Genomic DNA, 23,580 nt, shown 5'->3' with positions numbered 1-23,580 from the left:
AACTACAATGAGGTATCTCCTCACACTAGTTAGAATGGGCTTCATAAGAAAATATACAAACAGCAAATGCTGGAAAGGGTGTTGAGAAAAGCAAACCCTCTTTCACTGTTGGTGGGAATGTAAATTGATAGAGCCACTAAGGAGAACAGTATGGAGGTTCCTTAAAAAACTAAAAATAGAATTACCATATGACCCAGCAATCCCAGTACTGGGTACATACCCAGAGAAAACCATAATTCAAAAAGACACAGCACCCCAATGTTCATTGCAGCACTATTTACAATAGCCAGGTCATGGAAGCAACCTAAATGCCCATCGACAGACAAATGGATAAAGAAGAAGTGGTACATATATACATGGAATATTACTCAGCCATAAAAAGGAACAAAATTGGGTCATTTATAGATGGACTTAGAGACTCTCATACAGAGTGAAGTAAGTCAGAAAGAGAAAAACAAATATTGTATATCAATGCACATATGTGGAATCTAGAAAAATGGTACAGATAAACTGGTTTGCAAGGCAGAAATGGAGAGACAGATGTAGAGAACAAATGTATGGACACCAACGGGGGAAAGCAGGGGTGGGGGAGGTGGGATGAACTGCGAGATTGTGATTGACACAATCTTCGGCAGTTCCAGACCTTTTTCCCGGACTCCTTCCCGGCTAGCTGTGGCACACTAGCCCCTTCAGGCTGTGTTCTCGCAGCCAACACCAGTCCTCTCCCTGCACTCCGACCGAAGCCCAAGCCTCAGCTCCCAGCCCCGCCCGCCCCGGCGGGTGAGCAGACAAGCCTCTCGGGCTGGTGAGTGCTGGTCGGCACCGATCCTTTGTGCGGGAATCTCCCCGCTTTGCCCTCCGCACCCATGTTGCTGCGCTCTCCTCCGTGGCTCCGAAGCTTCCCCACTCCGCCACCCGCAGTCCCCGCCCGCGACGGGGCTTCCTAGTGTGTGGAAACCTTTCTTCCTTCACAGCTCCTCCCACTGGTGCAGGTCCCATCCCTATTCTTTTGTCTCTGTTTTTTCTTTTGCCCTACCCAGGTACGTGGGGGGTTTCTTGCCTTTTGGGAGGTCTGAGGTCTTCTGTCAGCGTTCAGTAGGTGTTCTGTAGGAGTTGTTCCATGTGTAGATATATTTCTGATGTATCTGTGGGAGGAAGGTGATCTCCACTTCTCACTCTTCCACCATCTTGAAGCTCTCTCTCTATGCAGACTTTTTATTTAGACTTCTCAATCTTCTTTGTTTCAAGTTGAGAATAAAAGTGAGGTTTTTATAATATTTTTTCTGCCATCTCTTCCAATAAGTGCCATGTGCAGTGGTATGTGATAAATTGATTCTATAGAGGAAAAAAAACCTGATTTTCAGTATTTTCATTCCTGTGGTGTAAATACCACCATCATGGCTGATTTCAGCTGCAACATGATGTCACTGAGTTTGGAAGTTGGGAAGAGCATACACGAATGGCTTTCATGAGCCACTATGAACTGGTTTCAGGACACCACTAGCTGTGTGTCATTTTAGGTACTCCTGCATTTCTCTATTTCTGGAAGAAACTTTACAAAGTGTTTGATATTTTATAGTTTTGATACAAAAATTGCAAACTTCCTTCTGTAACAGTGTGTAGAAAAATTATATTTCCTGGCAGCAGCATCCCCAATCCAAGAAAAGACCTATATTTGTTGGGTTAATATTTTCATAGACTGCTTGCAATAGAGGATTAGAACTTGGAGTTATGTTTGAATAACAATAACATAGATTGTTGCTGCATCTGAGGAGTGAGGGGAGAGCCAACTAGTTTTTGTTTTGTTTTGAGGATTTAAGTTGAGAGCCAGAGGTTAACTCCTTTGGACAGTAAAGGGGCTGTTGTACAAAAGTTGGTGGAAGTACAGAGAATGATGATGAAGAGACTTGGATTTTGAGAATAATCAATAGCAAAGAACAAAAGTGTCAAGAAATTTTCTTAGGATCTTTGTATGTGATATAAATATTCTTTCCTTTTTTCACACAGAATTTTCAGTCAAATTTACTAAGGCATATGGCACTGTATATTTTATTTATTTTGGAGGGGATGAGAAATAGCGTCATGTAGAGCATCATGGTAGAGACTCTATAAATTATGAGGTCACTGCATGGGACCTATGCAATTTCAGTGCTATGCTTCTATTTTCCCATTCTTTAAAACAGGTTTTGCTCATTTTACTATATTTTCGGGATGGTGTAGAGTTTTATTGTAGTTCTATGCCATAGCCCTTCCCCTGAAACCTTATTACATTACCTTAAATTAGGACACAATTACATATTGATGTTCTTGGTTCTAATTAGTGTAAGAGGTTTGTGACATTTTTTTTTTACTCTCTCTTCAAAAACATGTCTCCCTCAACGCCTACCACTGGGCAGACGCTCTCTTCTCTTGTGTGACTCTTTCTCTGATTTTTCCTCTGCCACTCTGGACTAGCTATAACCTAATCCTCAGATTAGATAGCAGCCAGGGTGAGCCTGTTAAAGACAAATCAGATCATAATACTTCCCTGCTCAAAATCTTCCCATATTATTCCATCTTACCGTAGTAAAAATCAAATCCCTTTACAGCCTACAAAAGCCTCTCTTTCACCTTGTTTCCTGTTATTTTCTCAATCCAGTCCTTCACTCCAGACCCACCGGCCTCCTCACTACTCCTGGAACACACCAGGTGTGCTCCCAACTCAGGGCCTTTGTACTGGTTTGTCTCTCGGCATGATTCACTCTTCCTTTTTCTCCTGATAAACACAAGGCTCACTCCCTTCCCTCCTTCAAGTCTTTGCATAAATGTTACCTCTTTAATGAGGTCCATCTTGCCTTCCCATTTAAAACTGCAGCTCTTCCCCTAGCATCCTAGCTCCTTATCCTCCTTTTAGTCCCCGAGGCAGCTTATCATCTTCTAATGCATGAAATCATTCCTTATTTATTGGGTGTATTCTTATGTCTGCTCTTCCCACTAGAATGTAATCTGCAAGTTTCAGAGATTTTTGTCTATTCTTTTCACTGAAATATGCCCATCACCTTCTACAGTGCCAACCATGCCTAGATACTCATGAAATATTGGTTGAATTAATGAATAAGAAATTAAAAGATACTAACTAAAGATGTGGATGGAGTAGAAGGTAGAGACAAAACTACATGTTTTCATGCTCAAGACTTTGGTGAACTTCACTTACTCTTCCCCAGAGAAGAACCTAGAAATTTGGCTCTTAACACCCATATTATAATTCTCAAGGAAAAAACAGTTAACTAAATTACAGCCAGGACCTTTACTTGCAGTTTCTTGCCCAGGATTCTGACTGGAGATGTTTACCTTGTCTCATCAGGGACAACCCACACCCTAATCATTATAATTTAATTCAAAACATCAAAATTTGCCCCTCCCCTCTTCCACCCAAATCATGGAATAGACTTGTTTCATGCATGAGAACAGAAAAGGCATAGCAGGAAGGAAAGGAAAGAAAAATGAGAAAGAAAGAGGGGAGTCACACATTTCTCCTTTTCTCAAAGACACAAATTCACCTGGGGGAACAACTACACATCTCTGTTCCCACTTCATCCCTTTAATTCAAAAAAAACTGCAAAAATGTCAACCTGACCTCAGCTAAACTCACTTTTTAGTGACTGACCCAATATATATTTTTTAAGTATGTTACCTCTTCATGATGAAATACATTTAGTCTTCCACAGATTTTTAAGATAGGTATAATTCATAACTTCGAAAAAATAACAGGGTTTGATGTCATTATCACGTAAGTGCCCCAAAAAAGATAAAACCTAAAAACACCTCCTCACAAAGAATTTTAGAAACTGTGATAAAAGTAATCAAAACTGTATACTTCTTTTTCATCATCAATGAGTATCACTGAATCTCATTTTGTTTCTGCATTATCATTTGTGTCTGCAAGTTGCCGTAGGAACAAATGTACTCTTCCAGGACCTTGTAGAAGGCCAACTGCCACAAGATTCTGATACAAGGTCAATGGGATGCAGATCACAGTGGGATTTCTCAGACTCTCTTAGCTTTCCTTCCAGGCAGGTTCAACCACATTATATAAGAGCAGTCTTACTTTCAAGGTTGTAGGAAGAAATATCTGGGTGCCATAAGGTGGCTTAGGACTTAGTACTTTTCCAGCTTCCAAGCTCTGCTCACTTACTTAGAATGAGCTTACCTCCATGCTACCCTAAACTCTGCCTGACTTACCCCTTAGAAACACCTCAAACAGACCTTCTCCATGAGTGTATCCTGGTGCTTTGTAGTAGAGGTGTGCATTTGTGGATGTTGCAACTGTCAGAGGTTACAAACTCAAAATCAATTCAGGGACCAAGTAAGTACCGTAAACGGGTGCAACAGTGAGCTGGAGATCACAGGTGAGTCTTACACAGGGACAGATGCTGCTGATCTCCAGTTGTGTTGCTGTTGAGGATTTGGCCCCAGCTTATCCAGATCTTCTCATTTTTCAAGAAAAGACAGAGATCTGTATTTTATATTAAACCTGATTTATTTTCTGGCAACCAGTATTTTTTTATTATATGAAAGTTACATTTACAGATCAAAAACAGTCAAATAATAATTTCATAGGGTGCGGTAGGCTGAATACAACCCCCAAGATATCCCTCGGATCTGTGAATACTACCTTATATGGAAAAGGGGTCTTTGCAAATGTGATTAAGTTAAGGATCTTGGGATGGGAGATTATCCTGAATTATGTAGGTGGGCCCTAAATGCCATCATGAGTGTCTTTATGAGAGGTAGGAGAGGGTGATTTCACATAGAAGAGGAGAAGGCAATGTGAGTGCTGAGATTAGATGATGAAGCCACAGGTCAAGGAATGCTGGCAGCCACCAGAAACTGGAAGATTCAAGGAACATATCTTCAGCTAACGCCTCTAGAGGGCGCATGGTCCTGCCTACATCTTGATTTCAGCCCAGCGAAATTGATTTTGGACTTTCAGCCTCTAGAACTGTAAGAACCAAGTTTGTGGCAATAATACACATGGGTAAAATTTTAAATATACATATATGTGTATATATATATGTGTGTGTGTGTGTGTGTGTGTGTGTGTGTGTATGAAAGCAATATGTAGGTCAAATAAAGCACATCTGCAATGTAGATCCGTTCCTCAGACAACAGATTTTGGTCTGTTTTAAACTGTTTTATTTTAAGCTCTGCTTCTTATTCACCCTTTCCTTATCTATGGCAACTGGCATTATGATCTACGCCTTCATCAAAAACTTTTTTATATCACTGCCGATGGAAAGAAAAGGCTTTTTCAAATACATTGCTTAAGCCCCAGTATTTTCTAGAAACCCCAGAGGCTTAATAACTCCAGTTTCCTTTACCTTTAATGGAATTCACTGAGAGAAGAGTGACCTCAAATTGAATTAGATTCATTAAGTGCTAGATACTAAGAGATACCCAGTCAGGAGGGAGTGGAAACTGTAAGTAAAAACAAAGGAGTGAAATGTCTCCAAAACCTGTTAATTGAACAGCATAAGTATGTGGGTCCACACTTTTGCTGCTGCTCCTGTTAGAGAACTTTTGTTCTGGAGCTGGCCTCTGGCACTAGCTTCTGGGAGTTTCAACTCTGTGATCTCAGATCTTGGATTTCCATGAGGTTCCATGTTTGTATCCCTAAAATAAGTCCTTTTCTTGGGCTGGCTTGAGTGTATTGCTGTTACTTGCAACCAGAACTAGTTCAGTGGCTTCTTCAGGAGTCAGTTCAGGAGTTTTCCTTACACCATGGACAACCCAGTGCTACCCAAAGTGTCAGTCCAACAGAGACAACTTTACTCCAGAATGTGAATCAAGACACTGCTTCCTTCATCAAGAAAGTCACCTTGTGAATTTCAGCGGGACCCAAAAGTCTGCTTAATGATGGAATGGATTTACATTCCCTTGCAAGTTATCTGTCTTGTTAACAGCAACCAACAGTGTGAGGACTGGCAGCCAGTCCTCACTTAAAGTAGCACTGGCCCAGAGCTTTCCCAGGGAGTGGACCTCACTTAAAGTAGCACTGGCCCAAAGCTTTCCCAGGGAGAGGAAATTCTAAGGGTATGATTAGTTTCTCTCTCTCTTCTGCTGCTTCCTCACAGAAGGCACAAACAGAACAGGAGAGAGGAGAGGAAAGTTTTTGCATCAGAATGATGCTTCCAGTCTGCACAAAATATACCATTTTCTTTTTAATCATAAGGGAGTAATTTTTCTCCACTTAACCATTAGTTTTGCCCTTTGAAGTCAGATCTTGTACTAAGTCCAATTTGCATGGAATGGTCCTCTAGGAAACTTTCTAATCACTCACAGGATTGGCCTGTTTCTAATGCAGAACTGCCTTGGTCCCTGAAGTGAATCACATGCACTTATTTGGTACATTTACCAGAGGAAAACTTTAAAAAAAATTGAAAATCAGATTAGCAAGAATTTAAGCAGAAACATGATATGGCTTCGCTGTGCTCCCTCTTCCCCTGGGGTAGGGGGCATGTATTTCTGGAAGTAGTTTTAAAATTGGGACATTTCTTTAAGGTTAAAGGAAGGCGCCTTCAGTCTGCTTGGCAAATTTGCTGAAGTCTTTCACAACAGTGCGCTGTCAGGTGCCTCAAGGCATCTGCTAGAGACAGGAGGACATTTTTTTTTTTTTGGTCCAAATGAAACCAGGGATGGAAGTGGTAGTGAGTTAATTAAAAAGTACTTAGTTGAGATCTTCCAGGGTTCATAACATTGTCTTGGGCATATACATGTGAAGGAGGAGATTAAATTCATTACAGGGATTAGAAATAAGGAGAAAAAATAAATACCAGGAAAAAAAAGTAAACCACCAAATGAGACAGAACTATATAAACGCCAAAAATATGTTTTCTTCAAACCCTGAAAATAGACGTGCCGACTTCTCTAGGAAACAAACATTTTAAACTGTTGGAAAACATAAAAGCAAACCTAAAGGTAATAAGTGGGCATGCATTAGAAATGAAGCCTTCTAATAGCAAGTGTTTTTGTGTTATTATTAAATATCTCTGTGCTTTCAAGTGTTTCATGAAAGTCTCCATTATTAATTAAAACTAAGTGTGTACCGTGAAGTAGGCCAAAGGGAAACATCCAAATTCTCAATATGCACCTGAAAAGATGGGAGGCCTCTGTGCTCCTTGCCAGTTCTTATTCATTTCACACCAGGGTTTTCTTGCTCCCAGCTTACCTATGTACATTTTTTTACATGGTATCTGCCTTCTTCATAAGATGATAAGTGATGAGCCTTATAGATCCATTTCTTCATTTGTTCAGTAAGTTTTTACAGAGGACTTGTTTATGCCACACCATATTTTAGATGCCACAGATACTTCAGTGAACAGATAAAGCAGGTCCCAGGTCCTGTGGAGCATATATTGTAGTGTGATTCTGCACGTGCCAAAGGGACAAGAGGACAGGCCATTTTAAGGATGGCTGCTCACCTTCCACCTGCTCTGGGTTTTTCAGACTCTTGATTGCATTGTAATTGGGGACCACCTGGTTCAGATTTATCTACAAATGTCACTTACCATTATTGTATTTTTATTTTCAGACATAATGCCATCATTCACAATGAGGCAGACCAGGCAGCAGAGTATCTGCCCACATTGTGCTTAAAGTGTTCTGTCAAGAGCCTGATGTCACTCTGATACTCATTCCTTTGTCGGCAATTTGTTTTTCCACTGTTTTTTTCCCTCTATATGCCTTTATCCTTGTTGTTCTGAATTTTCACAATGATGTTCCTGAGTTTGAATCTTTTATCATTCATTGGGCCTTTCTAAGAAGGAGACATGTATCTTTGAGGTCATAGAATTTTTCTGGTATGACTTAGTTAATAAATACCTCCTGTGTGCGTGTGTGTGAATGTGTGTGTGTGTTTTAACTTCTATAATTCCTAATAGTCTGATGTTAGATTTTTTTCAGGTCTGATTCTCTAAATTTACATTTTCTTCTCTCATATCTTTAGTCATTGTCTTTGGATTTATCTCCCTGAAGATTGTCCAGACTTTATATTTCAAGCCTTTCACTAAATTTTTAATTTAATTTAATTTCATTTTGGAAATCACCTTGTTCTTTGTTCCATTCATTCTGCTAGTAAACTGTCTTGTTTTATTAGCAAACATGAGGGCAAGCTAGTTTGCCGGAATAAATGGACAACAGGCCAGGATTAAGGTCAAGTGATTGAGGCAGGGTACTCTCTCCTCCGGTGCCCAATTTAAGTTGACACCAAAAACTCAGGAATCAAAACAAATAATGTCCTAGTATAATATTTTATCAAAATCAGTATAAAAATGTAGGACTAACAAAATATCAACTTTTTAAATATAGTGCCAATAACAGTGATGTGCCAAGCCACATCGCAGCCAAAGTCAAAAGGAAACATCAGTAATACTGATCCTGTCTTTATTTAAAATGTTGAGATTTTGTTTATCATGTACTTTTTGCATTCATTTTGATTTTTAAAATATTGCCTTACTATTTTATCATGACTACTAAGTTTTTCAGCATCTTTTCCAATTTAGGGCTCAAAATAATTACCTCACTTCTTTCATTTACTTCACCCTAGCCACAGCCCTGAATGAACACACATGTATAATGACTTAATACTGTAGAAGCTTCCCATTCATGTACCCGTTGATCTGGAATATAATTCAGCCATGAGAATGAATGGTGTACTGACACATCTTACTACATGAATGAACTTTGATAACATTATGATGAGTGAAAGAAACCAGATATAAAGGCCACGTGTTATGATTCCACTTATATAAAACATCTAGAACAAGCAAATCCATAGAAACGGAAAGTAGATTAGTGGTTGCCTGGGACTAGGGAGAGGAGGAATGGAGAGTAATTACTTATGGGTCCATGGTTTCCTTCGAAGATGATTAGAATGTGCAATATTACAACTAGACAGTGGTTATGGTTGCACAATATTGTGAATGTACTAAATATCACCAATGGCAAATTTTATGTTATTTGTATTTTGTAACGAGAGAGAGAGAGAGAGAGAGAAAGAAAGAGAGTAAAGAGAAGTAAATGGATACAAGGTTTCTATATTTCACTTGAAGTGGTTAAATGTCTGTAAGGTACATGTGTATATTGTAGCACATAGATAAACTACTAAGAAAACTGTATAAAATAATATACCCAAAAACAGTATAAATAATGTTCAGTATAAAGAAAATTTTAAAACAAATACTTCAGTATAAAGAAATGTTCAAATAACCGCACTGTGTTTTAATTACTCCATATCCCATTTGATAACCTGAAATAAATTCTAAATGTATCAAAAATGAAATGGAATAAATGTTTTGTCTTTGAGAGCTCAGTACACACCTTCTAGGCTGCTTTTCCCTTCCTGAGATTCTGGGATTCATGGTTTCATAACCAGGTCCCTCTATAAAACTGTGGGCCTTTTGGTTTATGCTGAAGAAGATAAATCTAAATGAAACCTATATCCATAAGTTCAATCATACCTTTGATTCTCTAGCACTATTGTGTGGACAGTTTCCTTTTTGCAATTAAACAAGTCCCACGTCACCCTTACATGGCTTTGATGGGACTAACTCCCGCGAATGTCCCTTAGAACCTTACCACTCTAAGTGCAGTCTGTGGATCAGCAAAATCACCATCCCCTGGGAGCTTGGTGGAAATGCAAAGTCTTGGGTCCCACCCCAGATTTAATGAATGAGAATCTGCATTTTAACAAGATCCCCAGGCCATTTGCATGTGTGTTACAGATTGAGAAGTCTGCCCTAAGGAGATAATTTGTATACAGAAGAGATACCATTGAGGGGAAAAGCAAGGTGGCTGGGGGAAGGGAAGCCCATTCATGGATCTATTTCCATGAAATTCTTTTTACTTCTCAAAAACATGGGATGCCTTGACGCGCTTATGATAAAAGGTGAGCAGGCCGTGGGAAATCATCCACAGTAGTCCATATGGCTCATTCAAGAGAAAGCGTGACTCTGAGCTGATCCAAGGGAGACGGGCAGGAATTCAGCTTGTGAAAGCTCCAGACCAAATGGAGAGGGGGGCAGCCCATGAGGGCACAGCTGGAAGAAAACGTGTTTCCTTTAAGAAAGGAAACTTCCAGGTATCCAGGTAAATCCACAGGAGATGGAGACTCTGGGTTGCATAATGCTGTACCCACGAAAAGGACAAATTAGAAAAAATGTTCAGCATCCTTCCCCTAACAACCCCCTGGAGGAGGGTGAAGTTGATGGGCGTTTCTGGGAATAAGACACTATCAGGGCTGAAACTTATTCCTAGTGTTTGGGAGTAGACACAGAGAATCTGAACCAGAAATCTCTGTCAGAAAGTATTGAAGTACAGGAATGGAAGGAAACAGAAGCCGCCCTCTAATGATAAGAATGGGAAAGAAAATCATAGTGGTTAAAATACAGTGGTTTGTCATATCCCTTTTCTATGTGTTTAGAAAGGAAGGAGTAAAATGTATCACGCTGAAAAAATTTTTGTTTGTTTGTTTGTTTCTGTCCGTTTACAAAACAGTATATACTCATGGTAAAAATTTGGAAACAACAGCTCAAAAAAACTAAAAACTATCCATTACCCAGATTATATTTGAATATGTATCTATTTAGTCCTCTTATCTTTATTTTTCTCATTATTTTAAAGGTTTTTTGAGGTAATTAATTGCACAATAGAGGGGTGCAAACATGAAAAAGTTCAAACCAATGTAAAATGATATAGGATAAAAAAATAAGAGCCCTTCTTTACTCTGCTTCTCGACATCCCCATCTCCATCCCACTCCCCTAACCAGAGAGGGCTATTTTTAAAAAGTTCTTTCCCTATGTATTTGCATTCTTATAGACACATACACAAAAACATATTGTCTGCAGTAGTTTGTTACATATGTGGACTCATACTCTTTTCATATTGTTCTGCATCTTAGTTTCATCCTTTGAACCATATGTTTTGAAGAGTATTTCCATGCTGGCACACAGAGAGCTATCAAGCTCATTAAACTGCGGCACAGGCTGCCGTTGTATGAATACATCCATATAGTGAGTATTTAATCATTCCCTTATTGATGCATAGTTTAATTATTCCTTTTTCAATATTATCATTAATACGACGATTCCATGCATATGCATGCCTCTGCACACATGTGCCGATATTTGTGTAGAGTAAGTCCCTAAAAGAAGAATTCCTGGTATAGCCTCTGCATTTAAATTTTGGATAATTCTTTGTAACTTGCCTTCAGTCTAGGACAATTAATAATCCCATCAACAGTGATTAAGAGTATTCATTTCCCACACTCTTTCCTACTCTTCCTAAAATACTGCCAATCTAGTTGGCCAAAGCCACTATTTTATTGGTTATATAATTTGCTTGTTCTCTGTTATGAATGAGATCGCCCGGACTTTTCTCATATGTGTGTGGTCATTTTTTAGTTCTCTGAATTGCTCGTTTGATCCAATGCCATTTTTCTGAGTTGTTGATCTTTTTTGTATGGATTTGTATCACCTTTTTATATATTATAAATCATCTTGTCCAGGTTTTTTTTACCTTAATATATAACATTTCTACAACCCGGAATAGTAGAACTTGATGGAATCACAGCCTATTGCAGGTTGGAAGGAAGCAGACTTGAAAGGCCATTTCTTTCACTGGAACTCAGTAAAGTGAGCTCCACATGAGGGTAACAGATGCAAAGAGGCATCTAGACTGGCCACAAGAACTCATTCTCCTGATGACTGCTGATGTTCCTGTGAGGTGTTTGTCACTTTGCTGCTGGGTACAGATTTCTCTTGATGAGATCAAATGCTTTTCCTGTCTAGCACACAGATTCCACCACAGGCTGTATTTTAAGGGCAGGAAGATAATGCCTTTTTACAAAAAATGCATTTGTTTTTACCCTATCTCCTTTTTCAAAGATTATCAAAAAGAGTTTACCAAAATGTTATAAATAAAATAGAATTTAAAAAGAGACAAGGGGAAGAAATTAAAAGCCACTTTAACACTCTGAAATGAGTGTCCAGAGGTTCTGTACAAATGCTAGAAGTTGATTGCAAATTGACTCTAAAAGACCTCGAGCTAAAGTAAAGGGAAACACCATCAGAGCAAGATTCACATTATTTGCCCAATAAAAGGATACCATTTCCTCAAGTAAAGCATAGTTTCTCCTAACACCAAAGGCTCATAAGAAAATACTATGTGACAGGAAGTATACTGTCTTTAAAGTAAATTCTGAAGAAAGCTTTGTATTTCCCCTCCACACCAGATAAAGCTGAAACAACAGAAAAGTCGGGGAAAATATTTTTTTAAAGCAAAGAATATTCTTTTAAGAAATTGAAAAAAACAAAGGCATGTTTGAAATTTTCCACAATAAAACGTTAACAACAAAATAAGCAACAGGCAGATAAGTGCAAATTTACGTCTCACAGCAGACTGTACCCTTGAGGGTAGAAATATATAAAATGGATGATTTAAGGAGAAAAGACATAATTTACAAAAATGCTCCTTATAGGATTACTCTTAAGGATATTTTCTACAAACACATTTAGAATTGGAGTCTGTTTTCAAACATAATTGTGCGCTCTGCTGTTGAGACAGAGGCACACATGCAAAGAATATCCCTCGAACCAGTGGGCAAGAGATACACAGGAGTTATCGCTGTCTGGGGTTTATCAGAGGAAACTTACTAGTGGAGGAAAACATGGGGATACAATTTCTTTTTCTAAAACTAGTGTGGGCCCTTCTCTGCATGCCCTCCTTGATGTTGGATGTGCAAGGAGGGGGACTGAGGTGACTGGTCAGTTCCCGTCATACAGATGAGTGGGCCATGTTTGAAGGGCAGAGTTTCTCAATGTTGATGGGGAACAGTGGATGAGGGAGTGGCACTGTCTTCTTTCTTCTCTTCCACCCATGGGGCCCAGTAGTGAGTCTCTCTCATCCATCAGGCAGGCCTGGAGCTACTAAAATGCAATGCAATGCCCAGGGTACTGGGCTGGGGCCAGTTCAGTGCCAGGAACTCGGGGGGTTTTCCTGACATCACAGGGTAAGATCAAAAACGTGGGTGTGGACTTGAAGGGGCTATAGGCCAGTCGGACCCTGTGTTTTGCTTTATCTTGAGGTGATGAAAACCTAACTCAGTGGGTCTCAAAGTGAGAAATGCAAATTCTCAGGCCCCACCGCAGACTTACTACATCAGAAACTCTGGGGATGGGATCCAGTGATCTGCATTTTAACCAGGCTTCTAGGAGATTCTGATGCATGCTCAAATTTGAGCAACTTGGGTTTAACTTGTAGAAGGAAAATTTCCTTTCCTGTAATCCAGTATACCTCACTCAAGTTTTTCATGAGGATGGGGGTGAGCTAAAAATAATGCTACTTTATTTTGCATTTGCAGTTTATCACCTGTGGTTACATCTGCTTCTCAGGCATAATCCATGGAAGGGCGCGTACTCAAGAAGCATGATTTGGGGGCTTGTGTTCCCTTGGCCATAATATTATCTAATAGTGATCTTACCCTGGTTTTCCACGAAATTCATAAATCATCTGTCTCTAACATAGTCAAGCTGGAGTATTTATAGCCTAAAGAAGCTAGCCACAGCATAGTTCTAAAAAAATATCTGCAATTTGCATCAGTAAATGGTGTAAAAGCTCATATGTTGCTAAGAAAAAAAGAAAAAGACAGAAAGAAAAGGGCAGAGAACTTTCAAAATGAGATGTTCGATTTATTCAAGCTTGTGAAATAGAGAAATCCAGACTGCTGGCTAAGCTCAAAATAGTAACGCTGCTCCCATCTAGCAAGGATTGAAGAAAGCATTTCAATCCATGTTTTACCTATGTAGATGAATCATGAGAACAGGTGTTTCCCCAGTACCTGAAATTGGAGAGAGTTGTGGCCAAGTTCTCAGTAGACCAGGGTCAATCAAACAATCAAAGACAAAACACTTGTCTTTGATGTTCAAGGGTTTGGCTCCATGGATAAATCTGCAATGTTAAAGCAAATGCTTCAGAAAGCAGCTACAAAAAGCTCCATCTTAGCGCTCCTACCAACGGAAAAAGTGACTGGTTGCCTAAGCATTTTTTAAAAAATTTCTTTATTTATTTTTGGCTCTGTTGGGTCTTCGTTGATGCACATGAGCTTTCTCTAGCTGCGGCAAGCAGGGGCTACTCTTCATTGCGGTGCACAGGCTTCTCATTGCGGTGGCTTCTCTTGTTGCAGAGCACGGACTTTAGGCGTGTGGACTTCAGTAGTTGTGGCACACAGGCTCAGTAGTTGTGGCGCACGGGCTCAGTAGTTGTGGCACACAGGCTCAGTAGTTGTGGTGCACGGGCTCTAGAGCGCAGGCTCAGTAGTTATGGCGCACAGGCTTCGTTGCTCCATGGCATGTGGGATCTTCCTGGACCAGGGCTCGAACCTGTGTCCCCTGAATTGGCAGGCGGATTCTTAACCACTGCGTCACCAGGGAAGTCTTGCCTAAGGATTTTTATAGCTAAAGACAAAGTGAGTGGTGGATTGAGTCAGGAAGTCACATGAAAGAAAATTCAGGCTGTGATTTATTTGTATCTATCATGCAGTTGCCAGTGCTATTAAAATAATGTCAAGGACATAATGATGAATTTAATAAGATATTGATGGTGGATCTGACAATGGTTTAGTGCCCGAAGTAATGAAACATCAGGGTAAAGTGCATTACGTGCTCCCTTGCATCGTTAACGTGACTCCAGGCGAACGGGGAAGCCACACTGAGACTTCCTTCAGATGCACTAAATGGCTACGCTTCAACTAAAAGCTCTCCAGCTCTTATCTTGGGATGATGAATCAGGACTGAAACGTGTGTATCTAAGGGAGAAAAGAGAGAGTACCCCAAGAGATCTAAACAGGATCAAGCTTGTTACCTCCAATGCTCACACATTTTTAACAAAGCCAGGCTAGCTATTAAACTGTGAAATATGCAACATGTGGATATTTCATGAAGGGCAGTCGAAGCTCCAAATTTACTTAATTCCTAACTAAATCTCCAAGTGAACTGGTTTCTCCATTTATTTCCAGGCTTTGCTCAATGCAGTCAACAGCTAATTCGATTTTTAAAAGTCACTTTTGTGATCTAAGTTACCTAGAAATACAGTTCAACTCTAAGGGATTTCTTTAAAATGTATTTCTATTATTTTTCATTCCTTTGCCCTGAGCTATGAGAAAAACAAATTGGGGTTTTAAAAGTTATCTCAAAACGCAGCTTCTTTCAAGTTGCCTTTTGATCTTTGCATTTTGAGAGTTCTCAGAGTGGATTTGATAGGCTGGTTCTCTGTAGTCATAAAATTAAATGAGTAATCATCAGGTCTCTGTTTTGCTTTGTGCTCTGTACACAAGAAAAGTGTAACAACATCAGAAAAGAGAAATGAGGGAGAGAAGGAGAAAGAGGGGGGCGTAAGAAAGGTAAAAGGGATGAAAATCCAGAGGAAAAAAGAGAGAAGAAAGAAAGGGAAAGAATGAAGGCAAGGAGAGAAGAAAGGCAAAAAGACGATTTACATAACTATTTCAAAAGGAAATAAGGAATCTAAATGTTCCATAATTTATTGTCCCATTAACCTAACCTACCAATCATTCAGCTTTTAGCTTACTTTGATTATGAAGTCAAAATGAATGAAATACATTTAGTTCTGACTTTAGAACCTAAGTCTTGAATTTAGGACGATGCCACAGCTCACATGGAGCCAGAAGTGATCGTGGCTGGGCCATATATTTCCAAAATTAGCTGACAATGTCAGTGGCATGTCAAGAATGCCCACCAAAACACAGAACTTTTCATTGGTTCCATCATTATACTTGAAGGGGGCTTGAAATGAAAGCAATCTTGTTAAAACTTTTGAATTATGATGAAGGGTTTGTACTTCGCAATGTACAGTTGATTTGTATTATTCACAGTTATTACTTTCTATGAAGTCACCTAAAACATACAAATTAGCTAATACTGAACGATTGCTTCTAAGGGAAACATAGAGTTAAGTTCCTGCAAGCCTATGGTCACAACATTTTGATCAAATGATCAATACATGATCTTGTTTTACGTTTTTCTATCTATTTAAAGCAACTTATAATGTGTGTGTGTGTGTGTGTATACACTATATATATATACCATATATATGTGTGTGTGTATACATACTGTGTGTGTGTGTGTGTGTGTGTGTGTGTGTGATTCATTAACATTGAACTTATGGTCAGCAGCAACATAACTCATGCCTGAATGAAATTATCTAACACACGTTCTTTCTCCATAAGGCACATCACACACATCTTGTGCTAGACAACATTGTTTGGGAGCCATTTTAGAGAGTGGAAACATCAACAAGAAGCATAAAAAGGGGGAAAAAAATTGCAAAAAGACACATGTTTACAGTATGAGACCTGAAACAAGAAGGCAGTGTCACCTTTTTCAAACTCAGCTAGGAATGCGCGTTGTTGGGTGATTCATGTTTTTCACTGCTCTGCTCGTGTCTGCAAATGACTACAAAAGCTCCAGGAGTATTGATTCTAGAATTACAGATAAATGTTAACCAGTAGGCAAATTTGCAAATATAGAATCTTCAAATAACGAGAATCAGCTGTATTTGGTCTTTCATTCAATTTTGCCACAAACTTTCAACTTTTATTCTGCCTTGGCTGTTTGATAAGCCTACTTGTTGGTCAGTTTCTTTGACTGTAAAAGGAGAACATTTTTCTTGTCTCTTCTAGATATCTAGAGCTGTGCTTCAGCTCTTGCCTTCTTTTTCTTAAGTAAAATAAAATAAAGTAAAATGTAGAGGAGAATGCATCATCGAAATTTAAAAGAAATGGAAAACAACGAAACTTAAAAGATAACTGGATTGGAAACTGAATTGGTGTTCTTGGTGTTGCCGTTTACAATGCCTTCACAAACTCTACCTCACTTAGTCCTCATGTCCACATTTTTTTGTTTTGTTTTGTTTTTTGTTTTTGGCTGTGCTGTGCGGCTTTTGGGATCTCAGTTCCCTGACCAGGGGTTGAACCTGGGTCATGGCAGTGAAAGCGTCAAGTCCTAACCACTGGACTGCCAGGGAATTCCCATGACCACCTTTGTACTGAATGTTTTATGAGGGTTCCAAGAGGCTAACAGATGCATCTATGGTCAGACAGCTAACAAGTCATAGGATCAACACTTCAACCTAGGTCTTTAGGTTGCTAATTCTATACACCTTCCATGAATAGAATTAAAAGAGGAGGCATGGCCATTCATAAAATTTTCATTAAAATGTACAGAATAATATTTCTTATATATACTTGCTGACAAAGCCCACACTAGATGTTTCCCACAATCTTTGAGTGACAAAATATCAACTCACAGGAATACAAGAAGGTTGTTCTCACAGGCAAAGTGTGAGGAAGTGTAGAGAGTCACTGAGGAAAATGTAAGGCAATGCATTTAGGGAGAAATGATTCTAGCTCTGGTTATAAAATGGATTGCCTTGGCGTGTCATGAGCAACTTAGAGCAAGCCTTCTGAAATCATTCAAAACTGTATTCTGACACTATTGGGCCCCAAAGGTGAGATGTTAAATGGTAAATAAGACACATTGGAAACCAATTTCTCTGACTAAAGGGGGCAGTTGAGGAGCTCCTGTGGATCTTGCCCAGTAGAGTTGAGCTGAGTTTGCTACATCTGATTTTCCAAGAAAAGTTGGAAATTCTAGTTTTTATGTGAAATCTCTATAGCAGAGACAACCAATGCTCATCCCAAATCCACGAGCTCTGCTATACTTTCCAGCCTCCATTGCAGTCCAATTAGAGTCATGTGACCAGTTCTCTCCAGTGGTCTGTGAATCGCTGGTGTCTTTACAGATATCTTTCTTCCTTTCCCGCTTGTCTCTCCCTCCAGGAATATGGCTTGCTTGTACCTCAGATTCCTATTATCCTTGATCAGTTCCCTCCAGGAAGTCCCAGATGCCTTTATACTAGAGGTATCACATTTTTTTTTCCTTCTGAAATTTAGATTGGCCATTCAAATATACAGCAAAGATGGAGAGGTGTGCCCCAGTGTCCATTCTTGCCCTCTTCTTTGCTTCTTTGGTACTAGACTTTAGTCATCCATATAAATGTTCCCAAAAAGGCTGATTTTCATGCTATCCTTATTGCTATGTGTGAGTATATGACCAAGCCATTTTGGGGGTGTGCCTTGTCTTGCCCCACTTTTCTTCATCCTTCCAGTTGGAAGAAGACATCATGAAGAACCACACTGGACCATGTGGGTGAGCAGGGGCTGTAGTGCCTTCCTGGCATTGTGGAGCTACCACAACAGTCTTGGATTGCTTTTGTTCAGGCTGAGAAAAATTAAATTTCTAATCTGTATAAGCTACTCTGATCTTGGGTTTTCATTACAGCAGTCACACAGTATCCTAGATAATCTGGGCAGTTAGATGCTACGACTACAGATGTAAGCCTTATCAAAGCTCTTGGGAAGCAAGGTGGAAAGTGGCATGACAAAGCCATGAGGCATAATGGACTTTGAAGTCAGAGAGAAACAACACAGAATCTCATTTGGCCACTTCCTAGCTGTGTCTCCAAGGCCAAGATATTTAAACTCTCTGAGTCTCGTTTCCTTTGCTTCAAAGTTGAGTAAGAATCATACATCATTGGGTTCTTGCAAAGGTTAAGTGAGCCTATGTATGTACAATTCTTGGCACATAATAAATATTCAACAAATGGCTGTTGCTGTCGTTCAAGAGTCAGACACACTAAGGAAGTATGACGGTGGGAGAGAGGGTGGGCATGGCTTCCTCTGCCTGCCTTGCTTTGTAGCCTGGGTGAACTGTGCGTGCCACGAAGAGGCCACAGGCTGCCAGTCTGTTCTGTGAATCCCTAATCACATCCTGTCGTTCACTGCTGTCCTCTGGATGGAAAACACCGTCCCATGGCTGACAGACTTCCGGACCTGCTGCAATGTGCTCGTTCATCCAACTTAAACGTGACCTCATTCTCTTTGCCTGAGTGGAGGAGAGTCTCCTTCTCCGCCTTGGGCCGCAGGTGTTGATGAACAAGATGCTCCTTCTGAGGAAAGATGGGCTGTAACCCCTCCAAGCTCAGTCAGTGCTAACAGTCCCAAAACTCTGCCAAGTGCCAGAGTCCACTGCAAAGTTCTGAATCCAGCTGCACGTCCCAGATGTGCACACTGACTGGATGCCAAGCCATTCCAAGCTGAATGCTCAGCTCCAATGCCTGGTAGCGTGGGGCCAGGCTTGGGATGCCATTCCAGGGAGCAAGCAGCTGGGGAAATGGGACATGCATTCCCACTGTAAAAAGAAAGCTCTTCCTTAGGGTTTCCCTCCTGGCCAATGGCATCTCCACCTTGCTAGTATAGCACCTGTCCTCCAGAGTATCTGACTTACCTCGGGCTAGTGTAGGCAGCCAGGTTGGCCTTCACGTATACAGCCAGCATCTACCTTGATGATGAGAGTCAGTGTACCCTGGGAAGGGCTCTCACTTCATAAGCTTCCCTTAGTTGCCACATTGCCTGAAACTGACCGGCAGAGGCTTATGCCTTCTTGTTTGAAGATCCCCCCACCGCTCCAAACATACACCTTTCCACTCCCCTCCCTGGTAGGATATTCCCCATCTCTCTATAAAACCTCAACCATCGTCCTGCCTTAGCAAGTTGGAATTGGAGTGTTGGTTCACATACCAACACTCTCAGCCTCGGGGGTCAGGTTCTGTTATGACCACAGTGAACCTCAGACTCTGGGTGGAGGTTGGGACCCAACCTCCAAACACAACCATTCTAGGTTCTAACACAAACCAGAAAGGGATCTTAGGAACAGGGTCATGGCATGTGGGAGGCTGTCTGCTGGTGAAAATAGACAAACCTCTGAGTCAGGGTAGGAAAATACAGAGAGACGCACATAGAGGCAGAAGTGGGGAGAAGGTACCCATGTAAGGGACAGAGTCAGACTTCATTTTAAGTTTATTTCATCCCCAAAACAGTTCCTCCTCTGTCGAGTAAGGAAGGAAGATCTCAGCAGGGGGAGTGAAGGAAAGAGAAGCAGCTCAGAGCAGAGGAATTTTACCGACGTGTTCCTTCAGGAGCAAAGCTGATGTGTGCCTTTCCCAGACTCTGCCGTGCCCATGAAACCAGAGACAAGCCCATTTCATTATGAAAAAGAGAAGCAGGCGGTCGGCCTGGGTTACACAACCCATTTCATGTGGCCATTCAGTATTAAGGGATGAAAATCTAATTTTAAGTAAAAGCGATGTTTATTGTGTTTTCGATTAACAACCAACGAGGTCTCAAGTCCAGCTCTCTCCAAAGAAAAGCGCAAGGAAAATAAAAGCTTCAGAGGAAAGAACTTGACAGAAACTACGGGCACAAGAGTCCCACGGTCAGTTCCTGTTTTCACAAAGCACATGTGGGCTCTCTGAGCTCACAGCATTTGGCCATCCATGGGTGTCCAGAATGGCTCTCTTTCTGACGTCTCCACTGCATGTAGGCAGACACACTCGTGCTTTCCCTGTTTCCTGACGCTCTTTTTGGGTAATGTCAAGGGTCTTGTGAAATCTCAGGGGGAGCTCTTTATACACAGGTGTGGTGTAAATAAATAGTGAAGTGAGCAAATGTTCCTACCAAGCTCTCAACCAGCACAGACCACTTTGGAGTAAGCTGGGGGTGAGGAAAGGTTAGGAGGGGACCTCACGGTCCCCGAGGAGTGAGGGGGTCCCTGCCGAGGTGGGGTCATCTTGTTTACCGCTGGCCCCTCCCCTGTAAATTTCCAACCTCACAGCCACCCACATGAGCAGTACTTTGGCTGTGTGGAGCCCACAGGGTGCCTCATTCCTATCATTTCCAGCAGCCCTTCCCAGTTCGGCTTTCCCTAAATATATATGTAAGATGTATCCCCAAGATCACCAGCTGCCTATAATGCTGTGAACAGGAGGGAGGGAGGCTGGCTCACTGGAGTGATCACAAAGCCCAGCGAGCAAGAACTTCCGTCCAGCTGGTTCCACATCTGGAGTTAGCAAAGGGGCCAGACTGCACACATATGCTTCGTTTATAGGGTGTCATGTGCAAAAGCAAATACATTCACGATCGCACAGCGTGATGTGTGCATTTCTAAAATGTCCTTTCTGAGGACATCCATTAATAACTGAGATTTGATTGACATGCTGTTGACTGAGCTACCTGCCACGAACAAGACAAGAAAGCAGAGAGAAAGACCATTGCCTTCAAATGTTACTCTCTGAGAGATGATCTCAGTTTGGGCAGGGATCGACCTGCATATACTAGAGCCATCAGCCCCTGGAGAGCTCTTAAGTGCCCTTTATAAATAAAAGGGTTTAATATTCAAAGCCAAGTTTCAAAATAAACAATTGTTCTCCCAGGCTCCAGATGCCCGTCACAAATAAGGAAGTGGACCCTATAGAAAAGCACGAGAGAGATGGTACATTTCTTGCTGTACTGAATGAAATGTCCATGACTGTCAGGTAATCTGGAGGAAATTTCAAGGCCAAGGCCACTGTGAAGTCCTGGAATAGTCAATCAAAAGACTTAAAATTGGAGTATTAGACTGCAATGTTTTTGAATCTTAATGCTTCCACTTATAAATGGCGTCACTCACTCAAGTCTCCTTTTCCTCATCTGTAAAGTGAGGCTAATAATACGCCTCTAACAGATATTATGGAAAAGATGCATTTTTGTAATGTTCTTAGTTCAGTGACTGTCAAGAGTTTGTGCTCAATGCATCTTAGTTCTCTGTCCTCTTTTGTCCCCATTCCTCCATCAACCACGGCCACTTAGTGTCCAGTTGTAGGTAGTCTCAGTGACAACCCATCACCTCTTGTTACAAAGACACTGTGTGACAGAATTTGAAAATTTTAAAAGTAGATTCTGCCCCTAATGTTTAAGACCTTGTAATTTTATAAGGAAGATGAAGTACATATACTGACATACACTGATACAGAACACAGTTAGGTGATTTGTATTATGGGAAGTTAGTTCAGTTGAGTCCCAATCCCTTGGACATGTAGGCAGAGGCTTGCTGGTACATTAACATCAATAATGGAAGTTGAAGTGTTTACTCAAAACACATGCAGATATAGTTGGTCACATCTATGCAACATCCTCCTGTGAAACCTGATGCCTGAGAGAACAGATTTTGCTTTTCTTGTACAAGAACAGACACTCAGTTTTGGCACTTAAGAGAGAAAAAGAGAGGATTAAATTCAGGTACCTCAGCATGCAGTTAAATGGTAAGGCATAAGTGAAGCATTGAAATTGCTCACTGAGGGGTCTGTTGTTGTTGTTATTGTATATCATGACTTTCCAACAATTAGGGACAGTTACACATGGGCAGGCAGGAAGTGCTCAGTTTAAGAGAGTATCAAGAATCTCTCTCTCTCTCTCTCTCTCTCTCTCTCTCACACACACACACACACACACACACACACACACACACACACACACATATGCTTTAGCTTTGGAACTATCCTACTTGTTTTGAACCACTGTCGACAACATTGGATTCATCCATTTGGAACAAGAACTTGCTGCTGCTTCAAGTCTACCTGTCCCAGAACTGATAAAGAGCAAAGCCTTCTGGTTCTGAGTTACTTCTCAGTGGATTGTGATGGGTGAAAAAACATTTAAGCTGGGGCAAAAGATAGCTCTGGAAGCAATTTAAATTACATTAAGATTTGTGATTCTAGTGGCTACTCTCCTCAAATAAACTTCTGATCCTGTAGCTTACATCCCCAAAAGGAGAGTTTGGCTATCCGTTGGCATTGCTTAAGTGCTGAAAGAAGCCCAAGTAGAGGAAATGCAAACTTTAAACTTGTGTTGTCAGCTGTGTTCAGAATCTCAAAATATGATCTTGGAAAATAAAAATAACTTATAAATTATGCCTCTCTATACTTTGTTTTCTTCTTATTATTATTTACTTTGTCTTAAAATTTCAAATTAAAGAAATAATGTTAGTTATCAATACATATTTTAGAATATTTGAAAAGTATAGAAATGAACAAATACTAGGTGGGAAAAACCATAAGTTAACTACACAAAGGAAACCACAGCTGACATTTTGCATACTTCCATTCTTTTTGCTATACATGTTTTTATGTAATGAAGACAATACTTTAGATTTACTTTTACATGCAGCTTTGAACACTTAGTAAGACAGCATAAGCATTTCTCCATGTTATTAAAACACTGTTACATATTTGAAAGCACAAAAGACTCTTGGTTAGAATAAAAGGGTGGACTTAGGAGGGGTTAATGACCCTTCCTGGTTTCAGTAGCAGAGATTTCCGCAGGAAGTTTAAAGTGAACCTCTGGACAGGTCTGAAGCCCCAACTTCAATCATGGGAGTTGAAGAGAGAAGACTATTGACCCAAGCTGCCCTTTCTCAGAAAAAGAGTTGGACAGTATGAGTCGAAAGAAACCACACTGTACCTCATAAAACTGGACTTTTACAACCAGCTTCTAGAAGGAGAAGGACTTCAAATTAGCAAATCCAAGTTCAACTTCTTTATTTTATAAACAAAGATAAACTGAATCCATAAATGATAAAGTGTCTCATGCAAGCCCC

The sequence above is a fragment of the Tursiops truncatus genome, chromosome 6 (genome assembly GCF_011762595.2).
Source record: "Tursiops truncatus isolate mTurTru1 chromosome 6, mTurTru1.mat.Y, whole genome shotgun sequence".
Taxonomy (NCBI): domain Eukaryota; kingdom Metazoa; phylum Chordata; class Mammalia; order Artiodactyla; family Delphinidae; genus Tursiops; species Tursiops truncatus.
The sequence above is the reverse complement of the archived record's forward strand: the minus strand, read 5'-3'. Positions refer to the sequence as shown.